Here is a 12,413-nt window from a genome sequence, read left to right as displayed (position 1 = left end):
GCCAAAAAAGTGAAGGTATCATATAGGACTTGATGGACCACTTTAGTCAAAAGCTAAAGTTCTTCTTACATTTGACGAGAACTTTCCCAACTTCATTTGACCAATGATGGACAAAGAAGTCAAATTAGATGTATCAGGTCAAAGGTACATGAATTTTGGCCATGGTATTAGAAATGGAACTGAAGGAGGCAAGTCTACATCCTTAGAGCAATGCTTTATCTAATGGCATTTTCTGATTAATGGTGGGGATACAGATGGCTAAAGGTCACATGGCAAAGATTACATAAATGCTGTGAAGAGGCAGAGAGCCAGCAGTAGTGTTGGTCATGTCAAGGAAGTAGAAAGGCATAATTTGAAATTAATGTTTGTTGGGAGAGGTAGGACTTGAAGGGCTAAGATTCTCAGAAGGGAGGTACAAAAAAATGTGGCTGCATATATAGAAGATTTTTGCACAAGGAAATGCTGTGCTCCTAAGATGCACAGAGTGAGAGATTGAGAAACACAAAGAAACACAGTAGAAAGTATACTAGACTGTTTTGCTTAAAAATAGTTACTTGATGTAAAGGAGAATACATAGAGGTTAAAACTTGCTATTAGGACATAGAGAGGACCACAAAAATCAATATTCTTTGAGACCTTTGGAGGGTTATACCCTGAAAGTGGAGGTGAGACCAGTGCTTTTCAAAACTGCAATCCAGTCCTGAATCAGCTTAGTACTTGATGATACTAAGGTGTTATACTTCACCCTGTGCTATTTATTATATAGGATATCTGGCACATAGTCAAAGAATTGCCACAAACAACAAGAGCCCAAAGAAAAAAGAAAGACCAGATAAAGGAAACAATCCCACACATGGCCCAAACATAGGAATTGATAAGATGGAGAATTTCTCCAGAGAACAAGAATCTGCATAAACAGACAGATAAATAAATAAGTAAATCAGATGTCAAGTTCCAAAATTAAAAATGTAGTTCACTCATTGCATTACATTAAAGCAGATAAAATACAGAGGAAAGGATAATTGATGTACTAAAGGTAGATCAGTAAAAATACTCAAGCTGATGCTCAGTGAGCACAAAAGAAGGAAACAGATAAAAGAAAACCACCTCTTAATAAAATTGTGAGCACAACACACGAAGAAAAATGTTAAAAGCAGCCAAAGTTTAGAGGACACATTACCTTTAAAAGAATAACAATTAGACTCGCAGCTGACTATTTAACCAAAAGCATGAAAGCTAGAAAATAGATGATAAAAAAGATATCTTTACAATGCTAAAGGCAAATAGCAACCATCTTCTAATTCTATATGCCACAAAAATACACCTTAAAAATAAAGGAAAAGCCAAACAAAGTAAACAAATCAAAACCCAGTCACTTCCAGGCAATTAAATCTGAGAAAAAATGTATCACCCATATATACATTGAAAAACTTTAAAGAAATTTCTTCAGGCTGAAGACAGATGATCCTAAACAAAAAAATGTGAGAAAATATGTGATGCAATGGAAAGGGTCAATATGTCACAGGGTACACTATAGGAATGCTATCATGAGGACTTCAAAACTATGGTGATAGAGAGCAGCTTAGTCCCTGTACTCTCCTTCAGCAGCTTCTTCAGGCTCGCTGAGAATCAGCGGAGCCATGTCATTCACTGACACCAACCCGGCAGTATCAACCCTTCCCAAAAGCAATTGTGGTCACCCAAGATCAAGGCCCGGAGGGAACCGGGTGTCTGCAGTGCTTGGTGTGTAGTGGGGTGAGAAAGGCAAAAGGATGGGGGTGGATCTGTTGTCCTAGGATGCTGACACTGTTTGCTTCTGCCAAGGAGGAAATCATGCCTGCCATACAGTTATTGTAGATGCTGTAGAATATGATTTTCATATTTTACACAGTGGAATAATTAACCCAAATATTACTGCAGTCATTGTAAATGATGTGGTAATTCATCTACCTGGATTGTTTGAGAAAGCAAATAAAAATGTTCCAAAAAGGAAAAGGTCTAGAAGATTGGGGAAAAAAGGCTCATCATGTCTGATAGAGCTTATACTGCATTTTATTTTCATCAGGCAGCTGATGGTAACCAGGAACAAAAAAGACAAGAACAAACAAGAAAAATTTATGTACCACAAAAAAAGGGCATTGGTCCAGTGTATTCTTCCAAAGCTGCTCAGAGTGGACTAATAAGTCAGACTTATTTCTGACTTTGAAGTCTTCTTTGAAAGGTTCAAAATTCTGGCTCACCAGCACAAATCTATATATCTGACTTTGGAAATAGACATCAAAGATGAAAAACTCAAGGGTTATGTGGAAAGGAATAAATCAATGGTGAAAGATGGAGTTTATTTCCTGTACGAGGGCCTACATGGACCAAAGAAAATTTTGGTAGAAGGTACAAATGCAACACTGCGAGCTATCAACTTTGGGACTTAACCTTTTGTAACCTCTTCAAATTGTACTGTTGGAGGTGTTTGTACTGATCTGGGTATGCCTCCTTAAAATGTGGGAGCAGTATATGGAGTTATGAAAGCTGATATAACTAGAATTGGTGCTGGTGCCTTTCCTACAGAACAAGACAGTGAAATTGAAGAAATATCACAAGCAAGGGGTAGAGAGTTTGGTGTAACTAATAGAAGGACAAGAAGATGTGGCTGGTTGGACCTTATTTTGCTTAAATATTTTCACATAATCAATGGATTTACTGCATTGGAATTTATCAAATTGGATATTTCAGACATGTTTATAGAAATAAAAGTTGGAGCTGCTTATAAGTTAAATGGTGAAATTATACCTCATTTCCCAACAAACCAAGAAGCCTTAAATAAAGTTGAAGTTCTCAATATAAGACTCTCCCAGGATGGAACATGGACATATGAAATGCAAGGATATTTAAAGAACTCCCTGTTCATATGCAAAATTATGTTTGATTTCTTGACGATGCACTTCAAATTCCAGTTAAATTGACTGCTATATGTAAATCCGGAGAGTCTATGATTCAGCTGTTTGGAGGATTTCCAGTGATACAAGAAACACTCTTCGAGACAGGAAAAAAGAGATTTTCCTAAACATTTCACTTATGATCTTCAAATTCAATACTAAAACCGTGAAGTGAGTTTTAAGCCCTACAATTGCTTCCAGTCCTTTATGATGGATGGCTGCTGGAGAAATAAACTTTGGCATATTCTAGGACCAGCTTTCCTTAGCTGGCATGATTGCTGAATCATTTGTCGCTCCTGCTGCTCAAGGTGCCTCCTTTTCTTTTGTGCTTAGTAATGCTATTATCTGTGTTATTTAAAATACAAAGCAGAACCATTTTCAGTGCAGTTTTTCTTCATTATTGGGTAGCATGTTAAGTTTTACCCCTATTAGGTACAATTAATGTAGTTTTGCACAAATATTTTATATTCTGATCATTCAATTTTGTCATTGTAATCTTCATTTGGTAAGAAAAAATGGTGAAATGGCATGGGTTCTGCAAACTTGTGATAATACAAATTCTGTTAAAATTGTGAACTGATTATTTTTATTCCTGGGTCCTTTAATTTATACAGAATACAGAACTTATTTCTACTTAAGCTATTTAATACATTGAACATTTAATTAAGTGTTTGAAGAGGAAAAGTGTTCCCCAAAACAATCATAATGTTAAAAAAGTAGTCTTCAAAAGATCTATTGTGATATTGAATGGATATATATATTTTTTAATTTCAGATATTAACTCTGCAGTGTGTATCTTTCCTTTTTTATTTTGCCATTATTTCTGTACCTTATGGATTTCTTTTCCAATATTATGCCTGCCAATATGCCTACAAAATCATCCGTAGAAATCAAAATGAACCCATATTGTTGGTCATAGTTTTGATAATGCCTTTATTTCTCCGTTCCTGAAAAAAAAAAGTTATTGATTTGATAATTAGGCTTGACATATTGCATTGTAGAGTATCCTTCACTGAGTTATTTAAATGTTTAACTTAGGTGCCACAAATTTGTTTTATTATACCATCAGTAGCTGCTTAAAAAGAACCAAGCAATTGTAGTAAAAACAAAAACAAACAAAAAAAAACTATGGTGATTGAGAACAAATCACTGGTTGCCAGAGGTTAGTGCTGAGGAGACTCTAAGAATAAAGGTGTAGTCTGAGGGAGTTTGGGAGGTTATGAAAGTTTTCTGCACACTGAACATGGTCATGGATACATGAATCAAAACTTATAAACTATGCACCATAAAATGATAAAAATAAAGCTAAAACCAAACTACATGACGATTTTTCAAGTAAAATCTACTCAAGTAGTTAAAGGTTTTAAAATTAATAAAAAACAACACCTGATGATTGTCATAGAAAATACAGAAGGGAACAATTGGAAGTAATGAGTTCTAAGGTTCTCACATTGTCTAGAAAATGATAAAAATACTAATTTATCTTAGACTGCAGTAAGTTAAGAATGCATATTATAATCTCTAGATTGGAAGTTAAAAGAATCATAAAAGAAGATATAATCAACACTCTCATAGAAGGGAAAATAAAATAACTGAAATAATTAATTAATGGGAAAAGAAGGAAAGGAGAGAGAAATGGATGAATAAAACAAGTCAGATGAATAAAAAGCAAATCGAGGTAAAATAAGAAGATCGCTTACAGGAAGATGGCAGAATAGAATAGGTCAAATTCACCCCTGCTCCAAGGAACTGCTAGAAAAGGGAAGGGAAGGGTAATGGCATGGTGATTCTAGGGTGTGAGTGACCTGGGAGGATCTTCTACACCACACAGAGAGGTACTGGTTGCAAAAGCTGAAGAATAAAAATGTGGAAAACTGGAGCACGTTCAGCTAGAACAAGCAACCTAATGTGCGCCCTTCCAGATGGAAGCCCAGAACCCTCAGGAGTGCATGGACAGGGAGACAGGGACAAGGATGTAAACCAAGCCACATTCCTTGAAGGGGTTATCCTCATGTGCATTGCCTCTGCCATGCAGCCCACAACTCCCTCCACACCCCAGGAACCTAAACCATGTCACTTGTCTCCACACTGCTCTCCAAGTACTGCCATCACGTCCCCGCTACATATCCCCACCCCACACATGCACGCCTGCCCAAGCCCAACCCACTTCTCCCACACAAATGCAGAGTCTTGACCAGCGCACATATGCTCAGCCCCTCAACCCTCATGTTCCCCTCCTTGCCCTCTGCAGGCAGTCACCTGCACGTCTGGGCTGTAGGCACAAACTTTCACACCTGGGCTACACCCACCCCCAGCTCATACAGTCATGCAACGCTGTCACAAACTCCCAGAGGTCAGCACACTGTACATCAGCATATACTGGCTCAGATCCACGTATACACATATGCGTGCACCTTCAGATGCTCATAAGCTCTGGGAAAGCACTAACCACATCCAGTCGATGCAAGCACAACTCTGGCCCACTGCCTGTGACTTCTGCACATGCGCATATCAGGGCCCCATGCCCTAGACCAGTGCACACCAGGGCCAAACCCCTGACCCGCACACATGCATACCCACATCCTCACCACTGGGTGTCCACACATCTGTGCACTGACCTCTTGACTTCTGCCCCCCAATCCCCTGCCCCACACATGTGCAAACTCTTGCCCCACCCCCAGCACAAGTGTCCTGGTCCCACACCTGGAAGGTGCACATGTTAGCATCTGTGCTACATAGCCCCTACCCTACACACACATGCAACTCTGCCCTAACTGCCACTATGCATCTGCACACCCACACCAGGGCCTCAACCACACAACATCACCAACCCTGACCCCCATCCCACAACATGGTGACCTGTTCCCTGCCCCTACATACTCACACATCTGCATCCAGGTCTCTGGACTCCTGCCCTGCACAAGGAAACACCTGTACCCTGCCCTCTTTGTGTCTTGACCTTCATGCCACCTACACACACTCTGATACCCACGAACCCCATGCTTCACATGCCCACCCACATTCTACCTGTGCACCAGCCCCCTTGCATCCACACAGCCTCCTGCTGTTCCCGTCCTCTGTGTCCCCCATACCACAACCTGCTCCTGTGCTACAAGGCCTGAGATGCATTCTACACCCACAGTCCCTGTACTGCAGTTCCACAACCTACACCCTGCACCCCATGCTCACAGGCACCAGTATAAAGTCCCAACCTTTGCCTATACCTCTGTTGCAACCTGTTACTGCACTGTTGTGCCCTGTTTTATGCCCTGCATCTTTCTCCACATCCATTCTGCAAATACAAAGCTTTAGGCTACTGAAAGACATCAACTTCCAAAGTAAACCTATCAAGATATTTACACCTTGAGGCAACAGAAGATCACTAAACATACCAAGACACAGGTATTAAAACACCAGAGACACTGACTTTGGAACAACTAATCAAAGATGTTCATAGAACTCTACTAAAAAATATCAATGGGATGGCTAATGACATAAAGGAGATCAAGAAAACGGTAGAAAGGCACAAAGAGAAATTTGAAAGAATAAATAGAAAAATGGCAGATATCACAGAGATTAAAGATGCTTTGGACCAAATAAAAAATATACTAGAGACACACAGTAGCAGATTTGGAGAGGCAAAAGAAAGAATAAGTGAACTAGAGGACAGGACAACTGATTTTGAACAAATAAAGGAGCAAATGGCAAAAAAGTTGGAAAATTCAAGTTGGATCTCAGGGAAATGATGAGCAAAACACAACACACAAATATAAAAATCATCTGTATCCCAGAAAGAAAAGAGATGTGTAAAGGGCTAGAAAGATTAGTTGAAGTATACTAGGGGAAATTCTCCCAACCTTTATAAAGGAAATAAATATGCAACTCAGTGAAGACAAATGAACTTCAAATAGAATAAATCTAAATACACCTTCCAGAGACATGTACTAATCAGTCTGTTAAATATTGAAAAGAAGCAGAAAATCCTGAAAGGAGCGAGAGAAAAAAATCAACTATATACATGGGAAACTACATAAGACTGAGTTCAGACTACTCAACTGGCACTATGGAGGGAGAAGGTGGTGATATGATGGAGTTAAGATCCTGTCAGAGAAAGACTTCAGCCAAGAATTCTGTACCCAGCCAAATTGTCCTCAAAATTGAGGGAGAGATTAAAATTTTCACAGATAAATAAATACTGAAAGAATTTGTCAACAAGAGACCAGCCCTGCAATAATAATCAAACATGGTTCTGATGGCTGAAATTAAAAAGATAGGAGAGGGAGGTCTAGAAGAGGATACAGAATTGAAGAGTACCAGTAAGGGAAACTTAAACAATAAAAAGAGAAAGTGAGAAAAGTACAAATAGATCTGGCAAATAAAATTCAAAGGATAACATGGTGTATTCAAGAAATGCCTTTACAGTAATAATTTTGAATGTTAATGGACTCAATCTACAGATACAGATTAGAAGAGCGGATTAAGAAATATAATCCAGCTATATGCTGCTCACAAGAGACTCATCTTAGACACAAGGATACAAATAGATTGAAAGTGGGAGGATGGAAAAAGATATTGCATGCAAGTTGTAACCAAATGAGAGCAGGAGCAGCTATATTAATATTGGACAAAATAGACTTTAAATGTGAAGACATCATAAGGGACAAAGAAGGACACTATATATTAATAAAAGGGACAATTCACTCAGAAGAAATAACAATCATAAATGTTTACACTCCCAATTAAGGATCTCCAAAGTACATGAGACAAACATTGGCAAAACTGAAGTGAATGATTGACCTTTCAACTATAATAGTAGGAGATTTCAATGCACCATTCTCCTCTATAAATAGACCAACTGAACAGAGGATTAACAAGGAAATAGAGAACTTAAAAAATTTGATAAATGAATTAGTCCTAATAGACATATATAGGTTATTATATCCCCAAACACCAGGAAATATATTCTTTTCTAGTGCTCCAGGATAGATTAAGCACTGGGGCACAAAACAGGTCTTTATAAATTTAAAAACATTATTAAACATTCCAAAAGAATTAACAGCATCCTGCTCAAACTTTTCTCAAAAAAATGAGGATAGAGGAATACTACCTAACTCATTTAATGAAACTAACATCACTTTAATATCAAAACTGGATAAAGATGTTATAAGAAAGGAAAACTACAGGCCAATCTCCCTAATGAACATAGATGCAAAAATTCTCAACAAAATACTAGCAAATCGAATCAAACAATACATTAAAAGAATTATACACCATGACAAAGTGGGGTTTATACAGGGAATGCAAAGATGGTTCAACACAAGAAACTCAATTAATGTAATACAGCACATAAATAATTAGAAAGGGAAAAAAACACATGATCATCTCAACTGATGCTGAAAAATCATTCAACAAAATTCAACATCCTTTTCTGATGAAAAAATGCTTTGAAAATTAGGAATAAGAGGCAACTTCCTCAATATGATAAAGGATATATTGGGTAAGCCCATAGCCAGCATCATACTCAATGGAGAAAGACTGGAAGCTTTCCTTCTAATATTGTGAACAAGACAAGGATGCCCTTTGTCACCACTATTATTCAACATTGTATGAAAAATTCTATCTAGAGCAATCAGACAGGAAAAAGAAATAAAAGGCATCAAAATTGGAAAGGCAGAAGTAAAACTTTCATTATTTCCAGACAACATGATACTATCCTTGGAAAATCCTGTGAAATCTACATCAAACCTACTTGAGCTAATAAACACATTCAGCAAGGTGACAGAACCTAAAATTTTTTTACAAAAATCAATAATGTTTCTATACATAAGGAGTGACTTGAGGAGTTAGTTAAAGTGATTTACTAGTGGGTCTATAAATATTGCCACATTGAAGGTGAACATGATTGAAAGGGGTTGTATAGACACATATGTCCCACTGATTAACACTACAAATATAAGTATGTTCTTGCATGAATTACTTCAAAGGTATGACTCTTGTTCAAAGAATGTATAAATTCAGGGTATGGAGAAAACTGCTACTGCATGCTATGGGCTATATTTAACAAGAAAAGTCAACAGTATCACCACAACATGGAGGGTAAATGGAGGGAGGGACAAGAGTTAAAGGGAATGTTCTAGTTTGCTAGTTGCTGAATGTGATATACCAGAAACAAAATGACTTTTAAAAAGGGGAATTTGATAAGAAGCAAGTTTACAGTTCTGAGGCCATAATAACATCCAAATTAAAGCAAGGCTATAGAAATATCCAATCTAAGTCCAATCCAGGGAAAGATATCTTGGTGCAAGAAGACTGAGGACATTCAGGGTTTCTCTTTCAACTAGAAAGGCACATGGCAAACATGGTGATATCTGCCAGCATCCTCTAGCAAGAACCCAGAGCCAGAGTTCTTGTTTTAAGAAGCTCGCCCAAGTGTATTTTCCTTCTTCATCTCCAAAGGTCTCTGGCTGTATGGGCTCTGATGGTTCTCATGGCTTTCTCCAAAATCCTTCCTCTTTTAAATAATTCCAGTGAACTAATCAAGACCCACCTGGAATTGGTGGAATCATATCTCCCTCTAATCAAAGGTTAATACCCACAATTGGGCGAGTCACATCTCCTTGGAGATAATCTAATCAAGTTTCCAACACACAGTGCTGAATATGGTTTAAAAGAAATAGCTGCCTCCAAAAGATTAGATTAAGATTAAAGCATGGCTTTTCTAGGGTACATAAATCCTTTCAAATCGGTACAAGGAAGTTTAGATTTTTTGTTTGGTGAAAGTGTGTTTATTGGTTATCCTTCTCTTGGGAACAATTAAATTACCTAAAATTAAAAGTGTTGAAGGACTTTTGATTTTGGATATTATACATGATGCCCAATGAATGGAGGTGGCTGATGCATGAAAAATTAGATTGGCAAACATTGGTGTACATATATGATTGAATTTTGTTCTCCTACAAAAAGGAACAAAGTTGTCAGGCATGCAACATTGTCAATGAAACTGTGAAATTTGGTGAGGCAAAAAAAAAAAGCCAGAAACAAGAGAGCAATTATTGCATATTCTCATTTAGAAAATACTTATAAGAAAATAGCTGTCTAAATTGTAAGCTTTTACAGCAGTCACCTTTAATCTGGAATAGTGATTGTTGTTTCTGGGTTTTGAGAGGCTATTTTATATATGTATAACCAGGTCTTCAGAGATAAGAACAAAGACGATCAGGTTGGGATTAGGGTAATTCAGAATACAAGGATGAGGAAGACATTGTCTGAATTTTAGAACCTCATCTAATCTTTAAGACCAAAGGATGAAAGATTTATTTTGTCCAGAACCTAAATTTTCCATAGCGCACAATCTAACTCATACTGTTTGGATAGATCATTTAAACAATCCTAACGCAGGGAGCCCTGAATAAGAACGAGGGCCTTTAATCCTGTATAGCTTAATGTAATGCCTGGATATCTCCCAGTGTATATTAGGCAAATAATTGAAAAGTATTGGCAAGGTTCTTTGAGGGACAGGAGAAAAAATATGGAGCTACTAAATTTTACCATCAGGGAAATCCTAATACTTATTCAAACGTTAGGGCCATGCAAATCAATAAGCCAAGCCCTTGATGTTGAGGCTTGCTCTTATGAAACTTATGTTTGTAATGGGGAAGCTTAGCCTACCTATAGGTATGCCTAAGAGTTACTTCTGGGGGATCTCTTTTGTTCCTCAATGTGGCACTCCCTCTCTAACTGAACTTTTCAAGTGAAATAATTGCCCTTCTCCCTATGTGGATGGAGTACTGCTGTACACACTCAACTATATGCCTTGTTGGTTCAGACTACACTTAGCTCATGATGAACAACTCAGGTCCCGTAGTGTCTTTGTGGCCCATGGTCAAGCATTCAGTCTGTACTAAGGGCCAGTAGCAGAGCAGTTTAAAAGTTATTTCTCAAAAGGAGAGTAGTTATCTGCAGTGGATGATGAGGCTTTGCTCCAAAATCCTAAGGATCTGCATTGTGGTTCTTCTATAGGGGCTTGCCAGAGGCTAGATACAACACCTCTATTTTCCACTGACGCTTCTAGAATGATTGGATCTGTTGTAACATATGGCCCACAGAGCAGAGCAGCTTGCACAGCAGCCTGGACTTGCAACAGAGCCTCCTCTTGTTCCAGTCCCCACTCAAAACTGGCAACTTTTCTGATCACAAATCAGCCAGAGTAGCACACTGTAATGAGGAATACATTGTCTCCAAAATCCAAAGAGGCCAACCAGGCATTGTGCCTCTTTTTTATTCAGTCTTAGAAGGAACAGTTGCAACAGCTTATTCTTCACCTTAGAAGGGATATCTTAAAATGTCCCACACAACTGAACACTTAGAAATTTCATTGAGGTGGAAGGCCCCTGTATTTTTTTTATCTCCCATCCCCTGACACAGTAATGCCTTACCACTAAGTCTAGAGTAATGAATACTTCTTGCTCACTAGGTCCAATCGATATGATATAATCAGTATGATGGACCAGTGTGATGTCTTGTGGGAGGTAGAAACCAGGTCCCTGTGGATAAGATTGTGACATAGTGTTGGAAACTTGATTTACCTCTGAGGCAGGACAGTGAAGGTATGCTGCTAGCCTTGCCAGCTGAAAGCATACAATTTCTGGGGGTCTTTACTGGTAGCTATTGAGAGAAAAGCATTTGCCAGATCAATAGCTGCTCACCAGGTACTAGGCAATGTGTTGATTTGCTCAAGCAATGATGTCACATCTGGAATAGCAGCTACAATTGGACTCACCACCTGGTTAAATTTATGATAATCCACTGTTACCCTCTAAGACCCATCTGTTTTCTGCACATGCCAATTAGGAGAGTTGAATGGGGATGGGCTGGGAATCACCTCCCCTACATCCTTCAAGTCCTTGAGAATGTCACTAATCTCTGCAATCCCTCCAGGAATACAGTATTGCTTCTAAGTCACTATTTTGCTAGATAGGGGCAGTTCCAGTGGCTTCCACGTGGCCTTTCCTGCTATAATAGCCCTCACATCATGGGTCAGAGAAACAATGTGGGGATTCTGTCATTTGCTGTATGTTGATTCCAATTACGCATTCTGGAACTGGGGAAATGACTCACTGCCCCCACTGTAAAATGGATCTGAGCTAAAACTCTATTGATCACCTGACTTCCATAAGCTCCTACTCTGACTGGTGGACCAGAGTGATATTTTGAGTTTTCTGGAATTAGTGTCGCTTCTGAGCCAGTGTCTTATAATCCCTTGTTCAGATATCCTGAAATATCTGATCATTTCCTTTTTTGCGAATGCACAGTCACCCTGGTAAAAGGCTATAGGTCTTCTTGGGAAAGGCTTGGAGGAAGATTAACAGAGTAAAATTTTGGCAGTGTAACTGGGTCCTTCCCCAAGGGTTCCTGGCCCTCCCTCCTTCAAGGGGCTCTGGGTCTGTAAACTGTCACAAATTTGGGAATTAATTAAGGGGT

General features: G+C 38.6%; 1 pseudogene; it reads left to right on the top strand.

The window, feature by feature from the left end:
• Positions 1-1,640: 1,640 nt before the first annotated feature.
• LOC143690447 (adenylosuccinate synthetase isozyme 2 pseudogene) lies at positions 1,641-3,061 on the top strand (annotated as a pseudogene).
• Positions 3,062-12,413: the final 9,352 nt, after the last annotated feature.

This window comes from Tamandua tetradactyla, chromosome 7 (genome assembly GCF_023851605.1).
Source record: "Tamandua tetradactyla isolate mTamTet1 chromosome 7, mTamTet1.pri, whole genome shotgun sequence".
In the NCBI taxonomy this organism is placed as follows: Eukaryota; Metazoa; Chordata; class Mammalia; order Pilosa; family Myrmecophagidae; genus Tamandua; species Tamandua tetradactyla.
Note: the sequence above shows the minus strand (reverse complement) of the source record. Positions and strands in the feature narration are given on the sequence as shown.